Source organism: Sturnira hondurensis, unplaced genomic scaffold (assembly GCF_014824575.4).
Source record: "Sturnira hondurensis isolate 20B ecotype Veracruz unplaced genomic scaffold, ASM1482457v3 Scaffold0015596, whole genome shotgun sequence".
NCBI lineage: Eukaryota > Metazoa > Chordata > Mammalia > Chiroptera > Phyllostomidae > Sturnira > Sturnira hondurensis.
In genome coordinates, this window is record NW_028088227.1 from 11,049,215 (window position 1) to 11,064,661 (window position 15,447).

General features: G+C 48.0%; 1 protein-coding gene and 1 long non-coding RNA gene across 3 annotated transcripts in view; one reads left to right on the plus strand and one right to left on the minus strand.

Annotated features, from left to right (window-relative positions):
- The first annotated feature begins 13,568 nt into the window (after positions 1-13,568).
- Positions 13,569-15,447, plus strand: part of FOXO3 (forkhead box O3) — a 108,156-nt gene continuing 106,277 nt past the window's right edge. The window contains exon 1 of one of the 2 annotated variants that reach the window (XM_037065002.1): positions 13,569-13,691. The gene's annotated coding sequence lies outside the window, so the exon portion shown is untranslated. Of the gene's footprint in view, positions 13,692-15,166; positions 15,351-15,447 lie in introns of those variants that run through there. The other variant, XM_037064999.1, reaches the window with a different exon arrangement.
- Positions 13,772-15,037, minus strand: LOC119000152 (uncharacterized). The gene is made up of 2 exons (XR_005069253.1): positions 14,541-15,037; positions 13,772-14,174 (listed from the first exon to the last, which is right to left on the minus strand). It is a non-coding gene; the product is annotated as an uncharacterized LOC119000152 (long non-coding RNA).

The following is a 15,447-nucleotide window of genomic DNA, read 5'->3' on the forward strand; positions in this document are numbered from 1 at the left end:
ATTCCACGGCTTTGAACATGGAGTTCACCTTTCTACCTGGAGATTTGTCTTCTTCCCCTGCATACCTTAGAGGAAGTGGTAAAGGAAAAATAAATCAGCAGCCTGATGCTCCAAGACCAGCCAGTGGTCAGACTTTGCTTGATGGGGCGGGGTGGGGCAAGTCTGTTTCCTGCCCCTGCCCCTGGGGAAAAGTCAGAAGTCCAGGGCTTCTTTCTAAGAGTTGAGGGACGGTCATCTGTGTGCAGGACAATGTCCTGCTAAGCATGGCAGAATGTGGTTGAACAGAATAAAATTCTGTATTACACATTCAAGTTAGGGATGTGGTGGCAAGTAGGGGAAGAAATGTAATTGGGCCGTATCCATCCTAAATTACAGGTCACCAGGGAGTTTGGTAGGGTCCAGAGCTGGACCCACGTGAAGAAAGTCAGCCTTCCTTAAGGGAACCCCTAAAACGCACTCGAGAAAACTGACAGAAGGCAGGTGCCTCACAGTAACACCAGCTCAGCAGAAATAAGGAACTCATAGAACAGTAGATTGGCTATGGTGAGACACCAAATCAGTGTGATGACTTTATTACAATACTTTTTCTCTTCTTCACACTCAGGAGTACTTGGCATCCTTTTTCAAGGCCATGATTATATCAGGAACCTGCAAAAGGCTTCAATAAAAATAACAATATTGCGTAGCTCTGATGATTTGCTGATTCAGTAGAAGGTTGGAGCCTGCTACTAACAGCACCCTGCACGGACAGGGGCTGTGGTGTGAACACCGGCGGTCTCCTGTTCAGTGATCTCACAGGTATGGGAAGAGTCCGGAGATCAATCCATCTTTCTTCTCTCCTGCCCTTCACCCTTCCTCCCCCATTCACTCCTTTCTGCTCTTCCTCCCTCCCTCCCTCCTTCCCTCTCTCCCTCCTTCCCTCTCTCCCTCCCTCTCTCCTTGCCTCCCCCTCCCTCCCTCTCTTCCTCCCCCATCCCTCCCCCCCTCCTTCCACTGGTGCTGATACCTACTCTGTACCAGAGGTACTAAGACACATTAGACACAGCCCCTGGCCTCACAGAGCTTCCAGTCTAGTAGGAAAACAGCAAAGATGGCTCCTGTTAAAAAAACACAAACTAAATCTAATGGTTAAAAATAGGTACACCATGAAAAAACAAAAAATACCCACGGACCTGTAAAAAGGGCAAATGAAACAGCTCTTTGGCGCTCTGTCCGAGTACCAGTGCTGTGAGCCCGAAGCCCTGTTTGTAAAGGGGTGCACACAGAAGGTGTTAGATAAGTGCTTGTTGAAGAAATCAACCCAGACACAGACGCTAGGGCTGCTGAGTGCCTCTGAGATACTCCAGGCTGGCCCTCTCCTTTTGCTGAGGAGACCCAAACCCGGGAAGGTCCAGCGGCCCGGGCGAGTGAGGACGCAGCGGAGAGCCGTGGCGAGCCCTGACCTGGGCACTCAATATCCAGTTTTTTTTCTTTTGTTCGCTTATTTTAGCCACTTTATTGAGGTGCAATTGACATATTAAAAGCTGTACATAGGTAATGTATACATGACATATTAAAAGCTGTACGTAGGTAATGTATACAATCAGTTGAGAGAGAAGTATGTACCCATGAGACCATCACTACAATCAAGACCATCCATCACCTCTAAAAATGCACTTCGCCCCCATCTTTCACTTTTTAATCAAAATATTTTCCTTTGTGGTAAGGACACTCAGTGTAAGACCCACCATCTCAGCAAGTATGCCCTACCGCATTGTTAACTGTAGGCCGTACTGGAGAGTAGATCGCCAAAGTCACTCATTCTGCATAACTGCAACTTTGTTCACTTTTGGCCAACCTAGATTTTTTTAAAGGGATTCAAACAAAATCTTATCCTCAAGTAGCTCAGAGTGTGGGCAGGGAGACCCCATTGTGAAAGGGCGGAGGCTGATGGGGAAGGAGGAGGAGAAGGCGGGTTTCTGGGCAGTATGGGGGACAGGACAAACCTGCTGGGAGTGTTTAGAAGGGATCTATGCAACAAGAAATGTGCTTCTGCTGGGTTAGTGCTGTGTCGCCTCCTGTGATGTTCTCTCTGGGCAGTGAACTCTGTCAGCCAAAGCAGGGTGTGTGTAAGGCCGAGCCAGGGCCTGGTCCCCCCTGAGGGCCTTCGGTGGGCCATGGACAGCACATCCCCCACCCAGCCAGCTGGTGACAGTGAAGATAAACAGAGATCAGGATGGAGATTGTGGAGAAATGTGGAGAGAGCCTGGTCTGGGCAGTCGGCTAGCCCTGGGCTCAAGTCCCAGCTCTGTCAGGGCGTCACCCAGGAAACCTCCAGGCTGTGGCTTCACGTACCTCATTTGTGCATTTATGCCGTGCGGAGAGCATCCTCTGCTTTGTAGAGCTGTTGTGACCTAACCATGGTTAAATACGGGGCCCAGCAGAAGTAACGCCTGCTGGGGTGTGCTTTGTAGTGAATGTCTCTCAGGAGATGCACAGCAATTTGAACATTTCACCTAAAATGTCATAGGGTGTGCTTGAGTGTGGTATTGTTATGTTACAGAATTACATGCTTATGCTTTTGTCATTAAATAGGGGATTTGTGCCAGACCTTTCATATAGAGAAGTGCCTAGCAGGTGCTTAATACATCTTAACTAAATCTAACCAGTTGAAATCCATCATCACTAAAAGAAAATAAAAAATTAAACAATCCAGCCATCTCAAGTGCTGGTGAGAATGTGAATGAGGAGCACACTCCTGCAGTGCTGGTGAGAGTGCAAACTGTACAACCACTTTGGGGAACAGACGGGAGTTCAGTGCCGTGGACGTCAAACATGCTTGTGACCTGGAAATTCCTCTACTAAGTGTGCACTAAACTCAGGTACACATGCCCAGGAACGTGCAGAACAAAAATGTTCACAACTGCCTTACACTGGAAACATCCCCATTAGCCATCAAGTTTAGAATAGATAAAGTAACTCTGTGTGGATTGAGATTGGTAACTACTCACGCAATGGACTACTGTTTGGCAACCAGAAGCCGCAGGACGAGAGGGAAGCAAGAGAGCAGAAGACCACAGAGGAGGTCACATATGCAGTGCGAACCCTTCATATGGGGAGCAAAGATGGGCGAAACCAAGTGACAGTGTTTAGGGGCACAAACATAGGTGGCAAGCTGTAAAAAAAATAAAGAATTGATTACTGCAAAAGGTAGGAGTGACTACTTGTAGGGGGAGGGGGCGGTTGGATGGGGAAGGACACACGGAGTGACCAGAGATTTGTATGCTGCTTGTAATGTCCTGATTCTTGACGTGGTGTTAGATGGATGTTTCTTAGTAACCATTCACTAACCTGTGCCGTTACACAAACTGTTCTGTGGTTTTCTGTAAGCATGTTACATTTCTTGATAAAAAGAAAGTATTTGCTGAAGAAGGAGGTAGGAGTACCAGCCCCATAGATAAGGACAAGTAAAAAATATGGGTATATAAAATGTCTTAAATGTCTTTGTTTCCTATTACATGTTGAAAGATTCAGGGTCCATCAATGCTGCTTTTAATACATGAGAGGTCGAAGCAGCGTCAGGTGTGGCCGCATTAAAGCCCCCCGGGAGGTGTTTTCCAGGTCATCCAACATTCTCACCCTCTGAGTGTTTTCTGAATCTGGAAATTAGACAATGACGTGCGACTTTTAACCTGGCCTAATTTCAATGTTAATGTATGACAACCGTGAAAAGTGGAGGGGTGCTAATTTAAAACATACACAGAGAAACTAGTTCTTGTACTTGTGAGAAAGGAATGCAATTTTAACTGTTCACTTGGGCAATCAGTTAGTTTCAAGAGGATAATTTATTGATAATATTGAGTCAGTGGGGGAAACAGGTCAAACGCCCACTTCCTTCAGATGGGGCCTCATAGAATCCTTGGGGCTATGAAGTCCCCAGATCCTAATTCTCTGTTCAGCAAGAAACACTTGATCTCGCCACTTAACCCAGAGGGGTATCAGGTCTGGGGAAGTGCTCTCAGTGTTTCTGAAGGCCAGTGACCTTCACTTTGGGCTCTGTACTTCATGGCTCGTCCACTGGAGAAAGGCCAGCCCATGTAGGCCCCTCTCTCCTGTTTCTAGGCTCCATGTGGGTCACAAACCTTCCTGCTGGTTGTCATGGCAACCCATCCACTCTTCAACGTTATTTTTTCATGGCACAACAAGTAAAAAAGGGAGGCAACTCTAACCCCATTTTTTTTATTGGCTGGCAAAGTCCCCAGCAGCTCCAGCAGGAGCTCTGCTCTCTGTAGCAAACAGGAGGCCTGACCGAAAGGGACTGGGTTTGGTGAGCTCCCTGAACAGGTGAACAGGACAGGTGCCCCAAAGATCATGAGCTTTTATGAACAATTCACGTGGCCTCATTATGTGTTTCCAAAATACAGAACTTATAAACGTCCTTTTGAATATTAAAAATAAAAGCTTTCAAGTCAGACATTTGAGAAGTGAAATTGCAAAAGGCCTGAGTCTAAATGCTGGGTTATGTGTGAGGTTCCGATGTTATGCTTTCATAAAATAACTCGTCGTTTGGAGGCTTGGACCCTTCCTCCTTGCATATGTCTTAGTGATTCTGCCACCCATTCTGGTGTCATCGGCTCTCTCCAGAAATGAGCATAAGTGGCCCCTAGAGGACACAGATGTGGCATTATGGGAATGTGAACTGCTCCAGAGGGTGGGGAAAGGAGCAAGGTCAGCCCTGCCCAACACGTGGAGACAAGCTACCCTCTAAGGAAAGTGACTGAACCATCACCCAGAATTTATTCTCTGGTGAGAAGCTAGGTGCGCACAGGCCAGGCTCCTTGAATGCCGTCTCTTGGAGTGGGCCGAGTGGGCTCACAAAATAGGTCCCACTAACGGCACTAGGACCCCTACTCTGCAAGGTCCCCAGAAATGGCTCCACCAGAACCTGCACTGAGAGAAGTTCAGCCAACAGAGGAGAAACTTTCGTCTAAGATGTTTGAGCCATTGCTAACTGTCCAACTCAAACACACCATCCCCATAGCGACTGTGGTAGCCGCACTTGGTACTTCTCCATGCCAGGGTTTGCTGTAACACAGGCATGGGCTTCACATCTAGCTTAAGGATTTTAAACTGTTTACATGAGACCTGTAAAATGTGCCAAACTTTACATTTTCTCTGTCATCCTCCTGTTCCACAGGTTTATTCTCTTTCCAGGCATAAATGTGGGAGAGACAATAATCAAGATTCAGTGTCCCTTTGGCCCCCAAACACACCCTGTGGGAGCTTTAGTTCACACTGCTCCAGGAAACTTTACCATTAGTGGACACGCAAGTGGCACCAGGGAGATGCAATATATTCTGAAGGGTAATGAATGGTTCTGTATGGCCTTGATTTTTTTTAAGTACCATACCAATGTTTTAAAAGTAATTTATATTTAAGATTCCAATTCCTGGGCATTTTAAATAGATTTTCTAATAAGTGGCCATGGACACATGCTCACTTCATAGGTTTTCCCAAGATGAGAAATGGAAGCCACGTGCTGTCACTGTAGTCCGCCGGCCGGCCAGGCTGCATTAATGCTGCCTTCGCATCTTCCTTCCCCTTGGAAAGACTCTGTCGGACTTTACAACCAGGTTTCCAAAATGTAGTCACAAACTCAATTTTTACTGCAGGCTTTCAAAAAAAGAGCTGAGTGCTTCTTTCCATTGGCAAACAATACCTGGCTCCCATGTCTTCAAGGACCTAAAATCTTCTTGGGAAGAAGAAGTTAAAGAGAAATAAGAAGTATGGTACACCTTGATCTCTCACCTACTCAGATGTACTTTATACGCTCTGTGCCTAGCTTCTTTTTTTCAAGCTGATCTTTTATTCCTTGATATATTTTAAGCACACTATTTTCTGTGTGAGCTTATTAAAATACTCCAAATGTTCGTGTGTTTAACCTTACTCCCTCCTCCCCATGCCCCCCACCCCGCCGGCCTCCAGAAATAATTGAAATCCCTGTATAAGTTTAAGGCAAAGAGTGTGATGGCTCCACTCACACTTACTGTGAAGTGATTTGCACAGAGGGTTCAGCTAACACCCATCTTCTCATACAAATTCCATAGAAAGAAAAGAAGTGAGAAGGAAAGCAATGTCTCTTAGTGATGAGAACTTTTAGGGTTTACTCTCAATAACTTTCCAATATATTAAAAGGATGGCCTTACTTTTTGTTTCTATCTGCTCTTATGAAATGTTGCTTTTTGTCTGTTATGTGTTTTCTAAGAAGGACTCCTGTTCCTGAAGCTTTGTCTGTGGGAGTCCTTGGGGGCCGAGGCTCAGGACCATCAACACTTTGGGCTTGGACTCATTAAGTTTTTGTAATTCCATGGTATCATAAATTTTGGTCACAATCTTACATGTGGACCACAAGTTCATAGTTATGAACTTTCAAGGAAGATTTCTATATCCTTTAAAAATTCTCCCATTCAGTCTCAGGATCAAGACAGGTACATTTTGGGGAGGGGAGTCCTCTTCTGCACAGTAGGTCAATTTCACATTCATCTTTACACCTGCTCATTGGAGCCCCTCCCAGTTTTATGGGAACGGTTGTTTTCGTATAGATCTCGTATATAGAAATGTTTTGTTTTGTGTGAAATTGTTTTCCAGCTTTATTACAATATAGTGGACATGTAACACTGTAAGTTTAAAGAGTACAATGTGATTATTCAATGTATGTTTTTATATTATATATATATATAAATTACCACAATAATGTTAATTGACACATCCGTCACCTCACATAGTAACCTTTTTTCTATATGTATACGGTGAGAACATTTAAGATCTACTCTCTCAGTAACTTTCAAGTCTATATTTACAGTATTTGTTAACTATAACCACCATGCTATACATTAAATCCCCACAACTTATACATCTTCTAACTGGAAATTTGTACCCCGTGACTCACGTCTCTCCACTTTCTCCACCCTCTGGCCCCTGGCAGCCACCAACCTGCCCTCTGCTTCTGTTCGTTGGGCTTTTTTAGATTCCAGTTATTAAGTGGGATCACACTATTTCTCTTTCTCTGACTTATTCCACTCAGCACACTTATCTACCCTCCAGTGTGATCCAGATTTTTGCAAATGGCAGGATTTGTCTCTCTCTTTTTTTAATGGCTGAGTAAATTGCATATACACCACGTTTTCTTTAGCCACTCACCCCTCAGTGGACACTTAGGCTGTTTCCACATCTTGGCTGTTGTGAACAAGGCTGCAGTGAGCACGGAAGTGAGGGATCTTTTTGAGATGTTGTTTTTCCTTTGGATATACACCTGGAATTGAGATTGCTGGGTCAGATGGTAATTCTCTTTTTAACGTTTTGAGGAACCTCCATACTATTTCCCGTAGCGGCTGCACCAGTTTATCTTGAAAGAGGTTCATGACTGTGGACCCCCGGAGGCTTTCTCTTCGGCCTCTCGGCCTCTGCACACCTGTTGAAGCGGAAGCTCTCCCTGATGCTGGTGGGTTTTCTAGGAGCTGGCTCACTTCCTGGAGGTCCCACCTTAACTTTGTTATCGGTCTCTGCGGTTGTCTTGCTTTCTTGGTAGCTCAAGGATTCACTTTAAAAAATAGTAAAAAAAAAATCTTATCCAGCTTTAGCTTTCAGCATGAGGTTTGTTCTGGGTATCTCTTCCACCACATTAAATTGAAGTACTTTAAAAACAAGATTAGATAATACATAATCAATTGCTAAGCAGAGTTGAGTCCCAGTTTTGTTACAGAACAGAGGGCACCCCCCTCCCAGGACGGTATACTAATGCCAAAAGGACCCCCTACTGGGCTTGAGTGTTCATCGCCAATAGGAAAGATGTCTCTCAATGCCAGAGATTTGTGAAAAAGAAAGGAAATGTTTATTTAATGCTATACAGACTTAAAGTAGTGACCTAACATCTTCATTAAGATATCAAAGTCCTTTTGGATACCCGCAGACACCCACAGTCTTCCTTCTCCCCCTGCCCTAATTTGGGGTAACGTAACTCAAGAAAAGAAGTAGGTGTCAGTGTTACAGGCCGCTGGCACCATCAGCTGTGTCCCGTCCAGGAAGGATCTCTAATTACTCCAAAGCCATGTGGCACCTTCTCATGGCCTACTGGCAAGAGTTCTTTCACCCTCCTTTCAGGCAAAGTCTCTCCTGCTTCCCAGGCCATGCGGCCAAAGGGAGCACCCCAAAGCTGCATGGTCCTCTTCTACCAAAGCTGCAGGGGTCCCCACTCTGGCCAAAACCACATGGTTCTTCTCTCCACCAAAGCTGCGGGGTGGGGGGGGGCAGGGGGTGGTCGCAACTCTTGCCAAAAGCCGAGTAGCGATTCTCTGCTAAATCTGCATGGTGGTCCCCCTACTAAAGCCACATGATGAGTCTCTCTCACATGGCTGCGGGGGTCTCCACTCTGCCAGAAGCCGCGTGGTTCTCTCTGCAGAGCTGCACATGGCTCTCTCTCTTCTTACATGGCTGCGGGGGTCCCCACTCTGGCGAAGCCCCATGGATCTCTCCTCAACAGCTGCCAAGTCTGGGTTTAAATCCTCACGCCAATCCTCCTCTGCAGCCCCATTTCCGACTCCTCCCACATTCGGTTACTCTTGCCAGCACTCTTGTATCCTTCCAAGTTTACTGGGCCACCATCATGCATCTGGGCAGGGGTGGCCCCACGTCATGGAGCCAATCTTCTCCAAGTTCCTATGCAGGTGCAGTAACTTGGGGGACCTGCCTCAGGATCTTGTGGGGGAGTCCCTTTCCACCCCCTGGCTCTGAGCATGGCCACCACTATTTAACATATCTAAGCAACCGGCCAAAAGCTATAGATACTTTAAATGACCATGCCATGGATAAGCTGCAAGGCTATGGCTGTACAAAACAACCCTGCATGTTCCTGCTCCACGTGTCATTTCCCCCAACTCACATCTGAGGGGGAAGGGGTGAGGACATCTTATATGTCTTTCTAATATTTCCTAGACATCTTGAGTTCAGGACCCCATTATTCCAAATCTTTTTTGGGGGCCCCCTCTAGGCTGCACCCTGTATCAGTTTCTCAAGTGCTTTTGTTCCCTTCACTCCCTATGCAGAACAACTCTTCATCCTCAGAAAATCAGAAAGTGGCTGAAGGGAGTAGGGCAATGGTATGCCGGCCAAATGACTGTCAGAAAGAAAGAAAGAAAGAAAAGACTTGATTGTTAGCATTTGCCGTTATCTGCAGGGCAAATGCTCCCACAATGGTCCATCTCAAGCTCCTTTGTTCAGTTTGATACACTGAACAAGGACTTTGGGAGAGGCGTGCAGTTGCTTCTTGCAAACTGCAGTGAGGTAATTCTAGCACGCCACTGTGGAGGTGGAAGACCAAGTCAGGGCGGCCAGGCCAAATGCCCAGAGACTAATCAGGACACAGAAATGCGGGGAGAAGGCTGGGGATGAGGAGGGGAACACAAGAGCACATCCCAGCCGACTGTTGCTGGTGTTGTCAGATCTTCTAATTTCTCAAGAAGAGTTCGAAATCTGGCTTTTAGCTGAAATCTTTTTAAATGGTGGCAGTTGACTCAAAAAACTTTCACGAACATGAGAGACAGCCAAAAAAACCCACCCTGATGGGAAAGATTTGGCCAGACAAGCACCAGCCTTTGACTGGCTGGACTAGTAGTTGGGCTCCTGTGTGCTCCTAAAGAAAATCTGTTGGAGAGTTGGTGTGGGGGGCGGGGGAGGAGCACAGGCCTGGGATTCTGACAGGCCTCCTCTCAAATCCTGGGTCTGCCCACTCACTTTGTGCCCTAGGGCAGAACCCTGTGAAATCAGAGGCCTGGGTCCCTGTTTCACAGATCAAGTGAGATAGATGCTAAGTGCTCAGGAGCTGCCCCTCTGTGTGTAGTTTTTTATGGCTCTAACACCATTCTTAAGCAGAAGCCAGTGAGTCATAGCTGAGCACAGACATTGGAGAGTGCAGAGGAGAGACCTCTAGCTCAGCGTGCTCAACCTTCACTGCTTTAGGTTTCTCTGGCAAACATGAAAAAGAAAAATCAATGCTAGACAACACAAAAATTCTAATTAAGTTATCTAAGATGGAGCCTAGGTATCACTATTTTAAAAAGCACTTTCCTTAGTATTCTGATTCCAAATGCTTAACATTCATAATCTCATTTGACCCAAACTTTTGAACAATCCGAGAAAGTATTCTCATTCAGCGAATGAGGAACTGAGGTTCAATGGTTAAGTAACAGCCAAGGTCAGACAGCTGGTAAGTGAGGAGATCAGACTTGACTTTGGAGCCTGAATTCTTAACCTTTGTATCTTTTAGCACTACTGCACCTGTCTAACACGGTCTTGGCGAGACTGAACTGCTGCAAAGCAAGTGCTCAGTTTTAGGACTGGAACGTATTAAGTGACAAATAAGTTAGCTATCATCATCTCCGTAACACCACAATAGAGATTCCTTCACACTTTCTCTTGTTTATGAAATTCCCTCTCAGGTAAATCTTCAACCTTTGTTGGATCCTCTACTTTTTCCTGCCTGTAAATACACAGAACTGCCTTCCAAAGAAACCGTGAGACAATTACTATATTGACCTGGGGGAGGCAGAAGGGGTTCAGAACAGGCTTCCTCAAGAGCTAGTTTGGCATGTGAATTATTTTGAGCTGAAGCGTGGAGAGACCCGGTGGGTTTAGGGGGTCTCTCTTAACTACCTACAAGAATCTGAATTGGGGGCCTTGCCTAGAGAGTGAGTTATCACCAGAGATAAACTTGGTGACCTACCTATAGGGCAGGGCAAACTTCTAGTTCCTGCTGAACAGTTGCTCTTATCTCCTGAGAAGGACCTCCCTCTGAGCTGAAGCCCCAGGCTTCATCCTCAGCTCTGGATGGCTTATCCACCTCATTTTCCCTGTCTTGTAACCTCTCACACATGTGGGGTTTCCATACAAATGTAAGTAAATCTGGTTATTTTCTGTTGTTAATCCGTCTCATGTAGGTTTAATTATTAGACCAGTTGAAAGAACCTAGAAGAGTAGAGCAAAATTTCTTCCTTCCCCACAAGAAGGAAGGCTCTGCCAGGGCCTCTCATGCCTGATGGAGGCAAAGAAGAGCAAAGACAAGAGACGCAGACACTCTTGGAAAGGATGGCGATGAAACCTGCCTGGAATGCCCTGAAAGGCAAGCTAAAGCTCAGGCTCTTTGGTACCATGTTCAATAAGTATGTTTTCCATATAGTTTGCTAAAAAGTGGAGAATCAGAGGAAGGCACTAATGAGGGTATCAGACAAAGGAAGGGGAGCAGCTGTAGACGTGACCATCGGGGCTCCTCCTTTCTTTTCTGCTGAATCACCTACAGGCTGGGGCAAAAGTAAGTTTACAGTTGTGAGCACATAAAACAGAGTTCATTTTTGTACTATTAATTACTGTATTATTTTTCCATGCAGAAAACTGTAAGCCTACTTTTGCCCCACCCTGTATTTGTTTGGAGGGTTCTACTGCATTTGCATTTCCTGTCTTCATTGTTGAGAGGGACACAGAAGCCGACTGAGCACTTTGCTGTCAGGCAGCATGCTGGGTCCCTAGTCTGTGGGCTCTGGGGTCAGAGGGAGTATGCAGCTGGCCCAGGTGCAGGGAGGCCCAGGCAGGGACACAAGCTCAGAGCTGTGGCCCCTCAGTGGCAGAGCCATCCACCACCAGTCCCTTCAGAATTAGATGTTTGAAAAGGTGAATTTACTCAGCTTGTTCAGATGGAACATTTTAAAAATCTGTGTTCCTCCTGTGACTGAATTTACAAAATGGGGTGGATAATTACAACCTTAAACTGTAGGAATAAATAAGGTAAGAAGTGAGGGAAGTTTTTACCAAAAATTCTACCTCAAAGGTCATGATGGCATTACTTCTTGAAACCTTAACTTACTCAGCTTTCCTATACTAAAAAGGTGAAGGGGTGGGGGGAAGTGGGGGAAAGACATGGAAAAGGACCAGGGAGGCCTTTAAGAGCAAAACAACTTTAGGAAAAAGAGCAATCAATGACATTCAACCTCTGAATTTTCAAAGGTATGCCATGGGGACAAATCACACAGGTAAATCGTTTGGGCAAGATGCAAATTTACCAACCTGAATGTGCATAGCCACATCCATTTGAACCACAATTCACTAGAAACTTACCCAATATTATACACAAGATCTCTTGTATTAGTCTTGTACTGTTTTTAAATTCTTGAAATACTGAATTTAATACTTATTCCCCCCAACTAAGACTGTAAGCTCTTTGAAAAAAAATGGCTGTATCATGCCCCTGGGGTCACAATGAACTCAGTTAATCGACTGAACCTTGAACTCTCCCATTTTTTGGAATGCCCTTGGAATATGCATTCTGAAAACAGACATGACATGTGAAAATCCAATGACCAAGAGCTCAGCCAATGCAAACATTCTCCCTACGTCTTCGATTTAATGACAAAAGATTGCTTAGACTTAGAGAAGAAAAAGAGTGGATTTCTATTACAGCGTTAAAATATTTAAAAGAAGCAACCAAAGTTCTTTGGATTTTAGGCAGTATCTGGGTGTAAAGCCTAGGCCTCCCTTCAATGCTGCTGAACACCAGTCTCCAAGCAATATGCTCTAGCTGCCCACACGCCCATGCCCAGCCCCCTCCAAGCCCACCACATGGGCACTTGAAGCAGACAGTCGTTTGGCACAGCATGGTCCGCACCACCATACCATAAACCAAATGCAAACTCAAGGCTCCTCAGCAGGGCAGGGCCACAATGAGAACAGAGGACCCTCTCACAGAGAGCAACCCCAGGAAGCAGGCAGAGGCCCGTTCTCCATAAATCCCCCCTTTAAAGACAACTCCAAGTAGCAGAAGCGTTTTTGTATGTATGCAGAACTGTAAGCCAAGGACATTCACAAACCGACTGGGGCAAGAGAGGGAGGGCACAAACCATGCAGGGTGATGAAAATCCACCTCGTGGCCAGGGTAATACAAGAGATCTTATATACAGTATTGGGTAAGTTTCTATTGGGTGCTAGTGAGTATGTGAGCTTGTGAAATTTGCTCTGGGACCGGTGGCCAGGCTGTCTGGTCTGGCACAGCCTCCAGGTCGAAGAGAAGAAGATGGCTTTGTTCCTCGAACCTGAATGAGGGGGCTGAGCTGGGCTTAAAGAAGGCAGTGTTCCGCTGCGGGAACATGTAATCTATGTTGAGGATCCCGCAGAGCGCGGAACTTGCGCTCAGGCTTCCGGACCCGAGCTGCCGACTGCGCGGGAAGCCCGCAGTGTGGATAGCCCCCATGGCTCGCGAGCAGCGCCCTGGGAAGCCGTGGAGCAGGCCCGGCCGCGTCCCCTAGCCACAGCCCGCTGTCCCAAGCTCCCACCACTCTGCTGTGCATCTAGCACTAGTCTTCTTTTAAAAAAACACCCACGTGCGCCAGTAAACAAGCTAGCGCGGCTCCCAGAGCCGCGCGCCGCGCCGTGGACGAGCCTGGGCTGCGCGCGCCCGCCCTCCGCCGGCACGTGTCAGCCCGCTCCGCCTGCGCCGCTCCGGCGGTGCTCAGGCTCCTCCCCCTCGGCGGGCCGCGTGCAGTCCCAGAACCCTCCAAACACTAAGCTCCCGGGACCTAGCTCCACCCTCAGCTGCTGGGCGCGCCCCGCAGAGTGCTCTCCAACTTTCCTCCCCCAATGACACCTCACCGCGTCGGGACCCATCGCCCCAGGTCTGCTTTCTCCCACCCGTCACCACCCCGGTCCCCCTATTAACTTTCCCTCCATCCGCGCGTGGAGGATTGGCTTACGGTTTCTCTCCTCCTCCCTTCCACCCCTCCTTAGAATTTTACTCGATTGTTTATTATTTCTGGGGAGGTGCGGGGGGCGGAGAGGGGCGTCTGGGACCTGGAGACTTGTAGCCGCGGCCAGTCAGCGCTCGGCGTGGCTTGACGACTAGGCGGCGCAACGAATGGCTTCGCGGTCTAGAGCTCCCAGGTCACGCGCGTGCGGATACAATGACATCATCTGTTTGTACGCGTCGAACTAGCTTGGTGCAGGGGCGGGGCCACGCGTCACTTGAGTGACGGGCCCCGTGCAAAGCCCGGAGCTCGGAGTTAGCCGAGTGGGCGGACTTCTGCGTAGCTTGGCTGGACTTTTTTTGTGTATCAGGGTGGTGCGGGCCCAGCTGTAGACACTGAGATATCTCCAGTGACCTGGAAGGGTTTAAAGGAGAAAAAAAAAAGATTTTTATAAGCCAAAATGGATAGTGTTTTGGTGTGCACGTAGCACGTAGCCTATTCTTAGTACATAGATGAATGATATGGGCACTGATGATTGGATAAAGACTTGTAAAGGTGGCTCTTTAAAACAAAACAAAACAAAAAGTCAAAATGCCCAATTAGATGTTTGCAGTCATTTACAAATTAAAGTAAGATGATTCCCCATTCACGATTGTTCAAAATCTGCTCTTGCGTTTTGGAATGGGGGGATAATTTGCTTTTTTGAGTCAGTTACACTTCTCCCATGAAAAGTGAAAAAACGGTTGCTGTCGAGCGTCCTGGGTGAGACTCAGTGCAAACCTCTTGGTGCCCGATCAAATCTGAGGGTATCAGCTTATCGAGGTCCTAAAGGCACCAACATCTTCGCTTGTCAGTATTTCCACGCCTTGGTAACCCTTGTCATCTGCGGTCAGCATCTTATCTCGGGTGTTACCTGGTATCCTGTTCTAAATGGGAACCGGACACCTGGTCAGGTCCAGAGCCTAGCAGACAGACGCGCTTGCAGGAGACCCGGCGTGATAGGCACCCTACCCCGAGTCACGGAGACCACTCCAAAGCGCTCGTCGAGCGTTTGGAGCTCTGCGCGCCCATCTCCCTCTTCTCCAGAACCAGCGCTGCGCTTTGTTGTCTTTGAGGCTCTGGGGAGGGGGAGGAGCCCGGCGGGGACGGCTGCGGGAGCCCGCCCAGTCCTGCCCGCGGCGCGCGCCGACACCCGCGCCGACACCCACGCCGACAGCCCCGCGGAGCCGAGCCGCGCAGGCGCGCACGCGAGCGCACATACTCACACACCCGCGGACACCAGCACACCCGGGCCGGACGCCCAGCCCTCCCCCTGGGCGGGGACCCGCCCGCCGTCATCTTAGGTTGAGGCACCCTGCGTGTGTCTATAACTTTGTGCTGCTGCGGCGGCCGCCCTGCTCGTGGAAGGGAGGAGGAGGAGGAATGTGGAAGGCGGCGGCGCGCAAGCTGACAGGCGGTTCCTCGGGCGGGCTGCGGCGGCTGCCGAAGCGCCTCTCCTTCGCCGAGGTCGCGCGCCCCCTCTTCGCTGTGCCCCGGGCCCGCGCGGGATTGTGCGTCCTCCCCCCTCATCCCTGAAGGGAAGGAACAGAGGTAGGCGCCGGAGCTGTGAAGCGGGGCGGCCACCTTCCCGGTGACTCCGGATCTGCTTCCGAGCTGGGCCAGGCGCTTCCCTTTTCTCTCCCCGTGA